Raw genomic sequence first — 11489 nt, forward strand, 5'->3', positions numbered from 1 at the left:
TCAATCTGCCTGTTCTGTTCCCTGCTCTGTCTATGGTGAAGCCTCTCACCACCCCTGAGCCTCTGGCCTATACCCCAGTTCTGTATGCACAAATAAATCTTAAAAAAATAAAAAAGTAAAAGGGAAAATAAATGCTATGAGGAAAATAGCCCAATATAAACATTACCTTGCAATCATTTTACTACCATTCATCCACCTCTTTCCTCTCTTTTCCCAAAAGTATCACATAGAAATACACTCTCAAAAGCATAGCACTGCTTTAATATGGTTAAAGCCTTTTGCATTCTAAGTGCCTGTTTTCCCTGTTGCAAGGTGGAGGTCAAAGAAAGTGACAAATGTTCAGAACCAAATTCAAATTGACTTGTGGGTGAGTTGATATCTCAGGGTGAGTCACTGCCCTTAAGTAAAGTGGGAATAAAACTCTTAACCCTTAATGAAGTCGGCCAACAGAGGCACAGATGTTCAACTAGAAAAGGGTGGGGGGAAAGGAGGATGTAGTGAGAACATGCCAGTAACAGAGTTGATAGTGGTAATGTGTACCAATACAGAAAAAATAACAAAAGCAACAAATCATGACTATACTACAAGTTTCAGTTAATTATTTACAAACAGAAATTCAGTGGATTTTATTAATATGGTCGTTTTTCTTAGTTTAAAAAGTATAAAATGAAAAATGAACAATGATACAAAATATATATAAGCTAAAAATAAATTAATTTATTAAAAAGTATAGCATAAATAGATCTTCAGTATGGTCATATTCATTCATAATAACAGCCAAGTTGTTTTAGCGGCGGCTGAATTATAAAATTATTTCTAATAATATCATCTTATGCTAGTATAATAAAATGCAACTTCAACAGTTGCTCTGAAACTGAATATGAGATTTTAGTATGACAAAATTTCTATCTTGGCTCCTCCCAAAGTACTTGAAGGTCCTGTAAGAATATTTAGTCCCTAGGGTAGTTTAGACATTTCTTTTTCAAACATGCAGCATTTCTGAAGACAAGATTTGTAACAGAAAGTGAAATATCTGCTTATAACCTTTCATAAATAACCAATTTCTGATTAATGGAAACCAAATTCAACAAATCATACTAAAGTACAATAAACTCTGGAATTTTATAATCTAGTGACATGGAATGTGTCTGTCGTAATTACCAGCTGGTGACTATGTTTCCATGAAGCGACTGGCTTTTTCTAAGCCACCTAAATTGTATGATATATTTGAAGTTCTCATAATGAAAAGAATAAGTTTTATTCTTACAATAGCCACCCCTTTGTCCATCCATGATACATTCTAAAGCCCCAAGGGAATATCAGAAATTGTGGGTAGTACTGAACCCTAAATATACTATTTTTCCTATATGGACATACCTATGATAAAGTTTACCTTTATAAATTAGGTGAAGAGAGAAATAAATAATAATAATTAATAATAATACAGAATAATTATAACAACATAGTGTCGTTAAAGTAATGTGAACATGATCTCTTTCTCTCAAAATCTTATGCATAATATTTTAAGACCACAGAAATTGTAATTGCAGATAAGGGAGACTATTGTACTTTTCCTCCATTGCCTTTTTTGATATGACTGTTTTTTCCTTTCAACCTATCACCTTCATAGGTAAAAAGAATATTTTATCTCCAAATAAAAGTAAATTGTTAAGTCAGATAAAATAAAAATCAGAAGAAGAAAGGCAAATACCAAATGATGTTACTCCTATATGTAACACAGAAACAAAGCAAAGGAACAGACAAGACAAAATGGATTCTGATTGCAAAATTGAAGTGACCATAGGGGTAAAAGGTAGGAGCAAAAAGGTGAAGGGGGCCCAATGGAAGATGGTGAAAGGTTATGGGTACTTTGCTATTAGGCATGGTGTGTTACTATACATTCGAAGAGTTGTGAACCTGCAGTGATGTAAAAAATGTTACCTCAATTTAAAAAAATAGATATATGTATAATAGAGGAGTTCATTAAAGGGAATAACTTTTATAAAATACTTTACATAGAAAGAATATAGTTCCAACTATAATGAACATTTATAAAATTTCATCTTCCATTCCTTACTTTTTATTTAAGATTTATTTATTCATACATACAGAACTAGAGTACAGGCCAGAGGTGCAGAGGCAATGAGAGGATTCACCAGAGACAGAGTGAGGAGCAGAACAGGCAGAATAACCAAGTATACTGCTGAGGGAAGCAGTGGGCAACACAGGAGGTTTGTTGTGCCATGTGGGTCACCTTCCTGGCTGGGAGCACTCAAACTTGTGCTGAGTGGCTGTGGCCAGCTAGCTACATAGTGCTGCACTTTAACCCATTGTGCCACCAGGGAGGGCCCCCTTCCATTCCTTTCTATAAAGGAGGATTCACACCTTATATGACTCTTCTTTCCCCCTCTCCCCCAACACTGTTTTAACATAGCTTAATAAATACAAGAAGCAGCAAGATCGAGGGGTCATACCTGAGGATGGACCCTCTCAAAAAGACCCAAAACAAATATTGGTGAGAATGTAGAGAAAAAGAAACCCTCATGCACAGTGGGTGGGAATGCAGGCTAATCCAGACCCCATGGAAAATAGCATAAAGGCTTCCCAAAATATTAAAACTAGGTCCACCAGTTTTAATCATCCAGCAACTCCACTCAAAGATACCTAACTGAAAGATGTAAAAACATTAATTTGAAGGGGCACATGCATTACAACACTCTAAAAGCCAACTTGTGTAAATAATCTAAGTGTCCAAGAACAGATGAGTGAATTAAGAAGATGTGGTACACATTCAGAATGTCTTATTGTTTTATGCAACAATAAAAAAGAGGAACTCTTACCATTTGCAACACTAGGAATAGAACTGGAGGAAATTATGCTAAGCACAATTAATCAGGAGAAAGACAAACAATGGATCGTTTTACTTACATGTGGGAGTATAGAGAAAAATAAGAGTCAGACAAAACCAAATCAATAACAAATCTTAGAAATCTGATTGTAGAATTTAAGTTACCAGACCAGAAGATAAAGGACAACAAGCCAAGTGGGAAGGAGGTATAATTAGTTGTGGTGAAGGATATGGGTGCCTTAGTGGTGGGTAAAGTACATCTGAAGGATGTGATCCAATACCTCTAATCTATACAAGTTGTAAACCAAAGTTACTTGGGGAAAAACAAACTCAAGCCCACTTTCCAGTCAGCTTCTGAACTTTTCTAAATATTTCCTCCAATGTGAAAATTAGATGATAACATCTATATTATAAGAATGTCTTAGGAATTAAAAGTAATACAATAAAACATTGGCACACTACAGCTGTTCAACAACTTTAGTTATAATTATCACTAACAAAATATGTATCTGTTGGACAACTGAGAATGCAATTCAGGATCTTCAGGCTGTCAGCCTGGGGCTTAGGGAGAGGATGAGAAACTTAGATTTGAAAGCCCTCCAGTTACTTCTATCCTTCTTTATACTTCACTAACTTTCTGATTTAGTAACATAATCTACTGCCACTCCCTACAATTGTTTCACCCTAATTTATTCATTAACCCCCTCTAAATATATATTTGGTTCTTATCATATACTCTTCATAAACTTCTAAACGATAAATCTGTTGTTTTCTTCACATTCTTACTCTTTAACCTTGCCACAGTTATTTTCCTTTCTGAAATTCTACTGAGACCAAATTCTGGTTTTATCGCCCATGGAACCATTCTGATTTTCTGTACTTCGCTTAACAGTCTACTCAATTTGCATATTTCTAACAACTCTACAAAGTTGATGCTTCTCCTCCTACCCATTTCTAAAATACTTCTACCTTCCTCTCCATTCACTATCAGAACCCATTTGAAGTTTAATAATTTCCTCGAAACAGTCTTTTTCAAGTCTAAACTTCTAAAGCATACACTGCTTTGGAGACTTAAGTTGTCTCTCACTGTCTGTCACAGTACTATCACGCATTAATAAATCAGTAGGAACCCTAAAACATTTATCAAAAAGTCATATATGCCTGGCAAATTTAAAGAGGTCAGAGTAGCAACTTCTTATGTCTCACTAGGGAAATGTAGAAACTATGTATATATGTATGGATTAGAACTGATATCTTAGTTGAATTAAAAAAATAGCATATACACTTAAAGGGGAAGGAAGATAAAAAGTTCATAACTACTTGACTAACTAATTTAAGCATTTTTAAGGCTATATTATTATAGCCTTATTATATTATTTCTTAAATTTCTAAACCTGTCAGTCACTCTATAAACACGTAATATAAATCTTCTAATAGCTGAAGTCCCAAATCATTTTCAGAGTACAATTGAAGAAATCATATACAATGTTTTTGTTAAATCAAATACAAATAACTGAATGAATCTTTATGTATTTTTATGAGACAGCAACTAATGTGCATCAGCTAATAAAAGACTCTTTGTTCAAGAAAACACACACCAAACAAATATCACTTAACATTTACTACTAAAAGGCTTCCCTGATGCAAGTCTCAACAATGGCAATGTTTAACCTAGAATGGAAAAATACTGTTTCCAACAACCCTTTATCACTTATATGCACTACATTTAACATTCTTCACAAAGTACAAACAAAAATGCAAATTGATCTTGCACATCCAAAAATTAAAATGCGAATAATGCAAAGTACATTATACAAACATCATTCCATCCCATTACCAGATCTTTTTTCATAACCATGTTTGGCTGTATTTGTTAAAATAGCATAAGATATGATATGAACACAAAACAGACCAATAATTATTATGACAGAGATACCAAAAACTGAAAGTAGTTGGGCAAAGAGAAAAATACTCTATAAGATACACAAATAAGATGACTAAAATTTACTTCTCAGTAATAAAGTATAGGGGAACAGTCCTGGTTAAGAAAAAAAAATTTCTTTAAATGAACATCAGATAAGAATTGACTTTAAGCTCATTGTTATTGATTAACTGTCATTAACTGTTACTGATCTTAACAAGTATCTCAGTTTCTTTTATCTGTAGAATAAGAATATTATTTAGAAAGTCATATACAGATTAAGTGAAATTAATTATGCAAAGTACTTGGAAAGTAGCACATATTAATATCTCAACAACTTGTATTCAATCCAAAAAGACCTAGATGTATTTATAGCTAAACTATTTCAGATTTTTAAAGAAAAGATTGTCAGAGTTTTTAAAAAGATGGAAAGCTTCTCTATTTTGTATCATACAAAGTGAGCATATTCAGAAACCAAAACCTGAAAAAGGTAATGTAAATTGTAGAGATATATCTTCTATGCCAATAAAACTTAACATGACTTCAAAAGGGTGTGCTAATATTTAAGTTACCTTTATCCCAAAGAGAACAATTATTTGGTGATATTCTCTAGGAAATCTAATTTGTCAACTGAGAACTAAAGGATGAAAAACCGTATCATCAATGTACATGAAGAGGGTATGTGATCGAAGTTAACATCTTTTCCAATGTAACCTCTATTCCAAAAAGGAGGATTAGAAAGAACGGTAGGGGCAGTAGAATAAAAAGTGGATATAGAATAAAAAGTGGATACAGAAAATGAGTGTCTTTGACAACTTTGAGTCACGACTCTTCTCTGTTGCATTTGGGAAAGAGAGGAATAGTTTTCTCCCCCAGTGTATTAATGAGGGCAAGAACACAGGATTTCTTCTGTAAAAAGATGCTTTAAATAGGAAATTTCCAAATGTTAAATGTTCTCTTTCCTCAGTGCAGAGAAGCAGACTAGCTCTGAAAGGGCCAAAAAGATTCTAGCAATACTTGGCTCTCAACAATAAGCATTAGTCAAACTGTTAATTCCATCTGCTCCCCTCCAAAAAAATGACAAAGCATTACATGGTGGTGCCAGGGGTCTCAGGCTCCATTGAGGGTGTTTTCTTGAAGGCATCCATTTCCACAATATTAAGATACCCTCAGGCCCTCCCTGGTAGTGCAGCAGTTAAAACACAGCACTACGAAGCTAGCTGCCACTTTAGCAAGAGTTCAATCCCCTGGCCAGGGAGGTGATCCACATGGCATGGCAGTCCTCTCCTGTCTCACCTGCTGCTCCCCTAAGCAGTGTACTTTGTTACTCTGCCTGTTCTGCTCCCCACTCTGTCTCTGGTGAATCCTCTCATTGCCCCTGCACCTCTGGCTTATATCCCAGTTTTGTATGCATAAATAAATAAATCTTTAAAAAAAAAAGATACCCTCTGATCTTATTTTTTTGCATACTTCAGGAATCATGATACTACAGGATTGAAAACTTTAATGCTGATAGCAAAGAGATGGACTATCTTTGCTGTCATATTCTTTGTTGGAGATGTTGTTTCTAAATTGTCTTCCTTTCTTAATCTCAGCTCCTGAATTCTAACACGTCTATCTCTTCAGGGTCATATTTCCAATAAATATCTTATCTTCTTGAATTTCGTACTTCTCATTGTCCTTACGCATATACATAAACAAATATAACATTCCTTCAACCTAGAACCCACTAAAGTGGTTCTCAACCATGCTTCTAACAGTGGAATTAACTAGGAAGTTTAGAATATCTATGCAGCTACAATAACAAGATTAATTGATGGTTTCTTGGGATGAGAGAAAAACATTATCAAGGGACAGCAGGAAATTTTGAAAGTGATGAATAAGTTCATTATTTTTATTGTGATAATGTTTTTATGTGCATAAACATATGTCAAACATTAATTGTACACTTTAAATATATGGAGTTTATTATATGCTAATTATATGTCAATAAAGCTGTTGAAATAAATATTGATGCCTGATCCCACACCACCCCTCAAACTGAAATGGGGGCTCCTTCTAGAAATCAGGATTCTTAAAGGTGCCCCAAATTATAAATGCACAAGACTGCCAAGTACACTTACAAATGTACAATGGTAGACAAGATAGCTATCATTCTCTCTCTTCTTTAGATTCCTTGAAATGCCTCTTCCAAGCAGTCTTCTTTACCATCACCCATTCTTTTTTTTTTAATAATATAATAGTTTATATCATTTTGTGCCTTTTCCCATCTCAGCTGCAATCCCCATGGACTTCCCATCACCAGTTCACCAGTATGCCATCACTATAGTCCAGTGCACTTCCCCCACCCCCATTTTTAATCCCATTCCCCACTCCACCTCTATAAAATGTCTCTGGTATATAGTTGTTCATTATTATTATTTTCTCCCCTAGTCCTTTATATTTCTTCTATGAGTGAAACCATCTGGCATTTTCCCTTTTCTTTCTGGCTTATTTCACTAAGCCTGATCCCTTCCAGCTCCATCCATGTTGCTGCAGAAGGCATGTACCATCACCCATTCATCAGGTTTCTGAACCATCTCTCAGTTAAAACTGTATTGCTAATGACACCTGTGTACTCCTAACAAATTCACTCGTTCCTGGAGTCTTCTCCTTACTTGCCATCTCTCTACAGCATTCAGAATTGTTGACACAGCTCCTCTCTACTTGAAAAATCTTTTCATTCTTAATATCTTTCTTGATTTTCTTCCTGCCTTTCTCTAACTACTCTTCTACTCTTTCTACACTATCCTACCTATTTCTAGTTTTACCAGAGGTTGTTCTCTAACTCCCGCTTTCATCATGTTAAAGACTTTCCCTAATAATTTCAATGTAACCAGATCAATACAACTTCATTCCTGACTTCATTTATAAATTCGACACCCATTGATCCAAACAACTATCTGTATCTTCACCCAAATGTGCCACAGCTTTCACAAATTCAAAAATTTCAAAACAGAATTTATCATCTTCCCCTCATTATGTGTTTCTCATTTCCAATTAATGGAACCAATCAAATCCTCAGAGATGTGATTCCTCCTTCCTTCCTCCCAAAGACCTATCAAATTCTACCTCACACTGCAAGAGTAAGCTTAAACCACAAATTCATTAAAGGGCATCTTATTTCTCATCTTCAATCTAATCCCTTAGCCAAGAGTAAACTCCTCTTGTCTGGTCCTCTACCAACCTCACTATTCTCATCTTCCACTGATTCCCTATTTAATCCCTATTGTCAAGTCACATCAATGTCAATGTTATTCACTTTGGCCTTGTCATGGACAATGATTTCCCTAACCCACCATGTTTTCTCATGGCTCTTTACCTTCTCATTTATTATTTCTTCCATTTAGAAAACATCATTTATCTCCTGTATGTGGTAAAATCATACCCTACTTTAAAACCCTACTCAGGGCTCCTGACTAAATTGAGTTAGCCCCCTCCTACTCACTCCCTTATTACACGGGGCATATCTCCATTCACATATCACAGGGGATTAGTCTTTACTCCCTTTGTGTTGTACATTTGACAATAAATTCCTAGAAAATAAGAGTTATGACCACCATATGTCTGTACCCCTAATATCTATTCAGCATGGAGTAACGTGAATCTGATTTGTTTGACATAATTTCCATTATTTTAAAAATGTAAACCTGTTATCTCCAAAAATGTCTTGAATATGTAATTTTTTAAATTTCTTTTTCATCTTTTTTTAACTAAAGAAACAATATATTATAATGTTATATTTCAGTTGTGCATCATTAAAAATCAACATCTCTGTACTACATTTAATTTATCACTAAAAGTCCGATACTATCCTCCACCATACTGTTGTCTCTATTACCCAATTTACCTGTCTCCTCTGCCTGTTCCCCTTCCATGTGGGGGGTCTTATATTTATTTTTGTTTTATTTAGTTCATTTGTTTGGTTATCCTATATAGCGCATTATAAAATACATATTAGGCAACAGGATCCTGAAAAAAGTTGACTATATAGTTAAACTCTGTCAAAACAGGTGCAGTCTACCTCTCCTATGTCACCTGCTGCTTCCCTGAGCAGTGTATTTCAATAAGTATGCCTTTTCTGTTCTCCAAAAATAAATAGTCAAAACATTACTCTAAAAAAAATGCAACCAAGGGCCCTCCGTGGTGGTGCAACAGGTTAAAGTTCAGCACTATGAAGCTATCTGCAGCCAAGCAAGTTCAATCCCGGGCCAGGTAGATGACCCACATGGAGTGGCAGACCTCACCTGACCCACCCACTGCTCCCCTCAGAAGTGTATTTTAGTCAATCCACCTGTTTTGTCCCCCATTCTGTCTCTGCCTCTCTCACATACACCCCCAAGGCCTGTAACCCCAGTTCTTGTATACATAAATAAATAAAATCTTTAAAAAATGCAACCAAGATTTCATAAAATAGAAACAGAGCAAAGAAAGGAAGCATAATAGGGAAAACACACCAATGCCTCCTTTGGGTGTCCGTGTCCAGGAAATGTTAAAAACAATAACTACGTTACTATTGACCAAGCAGATCATAAAGATTTTTTTTTCTTTGCCTTTCCCTGAACTTCGAAAACATGCTTGACTCTTTGGATTAATACTAATCTTCTAAAACTCAAAGCATATTAACCTAAAGAAAAAATGCTTATAAACTGGGTAAAGGGGTGGATAGGGGAGGATAGATATCAACAGAATGTTCTTATAGAAAACAAACCTCCCTGGACTATCACATTGACTAAAGGTTATAACGATTCTTATGACTATGCAGATAAGATTTTAAAAGTTGAAAATCTCAAACTGCAAAGAATTACATGAACCAAAGAGGTGACATGCTGCTTCAATAACTACTATGTGACCCAAACGGCACATAATTTGTTAAAAGGCAGCTTGGCTCCACTGCCTCTGGTGTGGTCTCTGAGATTAAGTAGTAGTTACCAGTACAACAAACTCCCCCTACCTGAAGAACCGAGAGGCCGCAGGGTGTGTGATTGAAATGTTCAGAGAACCGGTTTTTGTGCAGTACGAAACCACTAGGGCATATTTTAAATCTTTCGGGAATGTCTTAACTCTTGAGGATAGAGAGCACACATGTGCATGTTGAAGGGAGAATGCCCAGTTTTGCTGAAGCTTGAAAACTTGCGAGTCTTAAACCAACAATTTTCAGACAAAACCCAACGATTCTCGAATACGTTAAAACAGCCTCGGGAGAGAAATAACTCAGAAGAGGACGTGAACTGAAGAAAGCTCCAACGCTATAACCAAGGAAGGAATCATGACTGCTTTCTGAATCTCTCTGCCCAGCGAGGGTCCAAAGACCTACGCGACTGCTGTTGCAAAAAGGATGGGGGTCGACGGTGAACATTTTGGCCACTAGGCTGGACAAATAGCGGTAACCTAGCAGGAGACCAAGGGAGAGGATGGAAGGTGGGAGAGGTGGGAGAGGTGGGAGAGGTGGGAGAGGTGGGAGAGGCCAGGCCCGAGCATCTGCTGCGAATGAGTGGAGGTGGGGAGCTCCCACCCCAGGCCGACCCTTCAGGGGCTGCGGGTGAAGCAGAGGAGGCTGCACCCGGGTCACGCCTGGAGACTGGACCGCTCCTCGCCGAGAAGGAGAAAGACCGAATCCGCGCGTCTGAAAGTGCCGCCGCCCAGGCAGCGAGCGGGCTGCACCCAACTTCGCGGCGAGAAGCCACCGGCCGCAGCCCACCCACCCGGCCTGGCCAGACGCACGCCCCTGAGATCCCCAGAACCCAGTGCTGTCTCGCGCCCACCCGCGGTGCCTCGCGCTGTAGCCGTTACCCTCAACGAAGCCGCCGCCCCAGGGACAAAGTCCGGGTCCCCTCCCAGCCGCCGCCTCGCCCCGGCTCCTCCCTGACAAAAAAGTTATCGGTCGCCGGACGCCCTGGGGGCCCCGCATGAGTATCTCACAGCCAGACTCACCAGAGTGGCTCTCCGAACCCCACCTCCAGAACCTCGACTCGTCCGTCTCGCAGCGACAGCGACGGCGGCTGCTCTGCTTTCTCACGAGTAGCAGCACCACCTGCCCCCCTTCTTCCTAGCAGAACGGGTCCCGGCGAGCCATCTTCCCCCTCAGCTCACAGACTGACAACCCAGCCCGGAGGGCCGCCACTGCCGCCAGCCACTCTGACAGGCACGTCAAGGGACCGGTCCCAGAACAGCCAACCAACACCGCCCCACGCCAATTCGACCTATCGCCTGCCCCTGAGGCGGAACTAGAACAACTTCTCCACCAATAAAAATCCTCCTGTGCTAGACCTGGGGCGGAGCCATGGAATGGGAGGGAGAGAGACTTACGTGGGCGTGGCCTGAGCAATGGGCGTGGTCAGGGCACCGAAGTGGAGATGATTGACTGTAAAATTTGCTGTCGCTGCTAGGCGATAGCGTTCAGTGAAAGTCCCTTAGACTGTGAGTCTTTAGGGTTTATCGCCTTTGAGAAGAAAGTAAGCCTTGTAGAGTGATGTTGCAGAAGAAAAACTTACTGGTATTTTAATTTCTTCTCCCAGTCATTCTTGTTGCAGGGGCTTATCAAGTGTTACCAAGTTCCAGGAGGAAAAATAATACGTTTTTGCAAAATGGTTATAAAAACTCTCCCCACCTTACTATATTGTTCTTGACCTTAGCCTGGAAAAAGTCAAACACAATTCCTAGATATTCTTTCCAAGGACT

At 38.3% G+C, this 11489-nt stretch overlaps 1 protein-coding gene across 2 annotated transcripts in view; it reads right to left on the reverse strand.

Annotated features, from left to right (window-relative positions):
* FAM126A (family with sequence similarity 126, member A) overlaps nucleotides 1-10968 on the reverse strand; it is a 59954-nt gene extending 48986 nt beyond the window's left edge. Inside the window, exon 1 of one of the 2 annotated variants that reach the window (XM_004676764.1) lies at nucleotides 10743-10968. The gene's annotated coding sequence lies outside the window, so the exon portion shown is untranslated. The remainder of the gene's footprint in view (nucleotides 1-10742) is intronic. The other variant, XM_012721089.1, reaches the window with a different exon arrangement.
* Between the last annotated feature and the right edge of the window lie 521 nt (nucleotides 10969-11489).

Source organism: Condylura cristata, unplaced genomic scaffold, assembly GCF_000260355.1.
Source record: "Condylura cristata isolate star-nosed mole 26May11 unplaced genomic scaffold, ConCri1.0 scaffold00005, whole genome shotgun sequence".
NCBI lineage: Eukaryota > Metazoa > Chordata > Mammalia > Eulipotyphla > Talpidae > Condylura > Condylura cristata.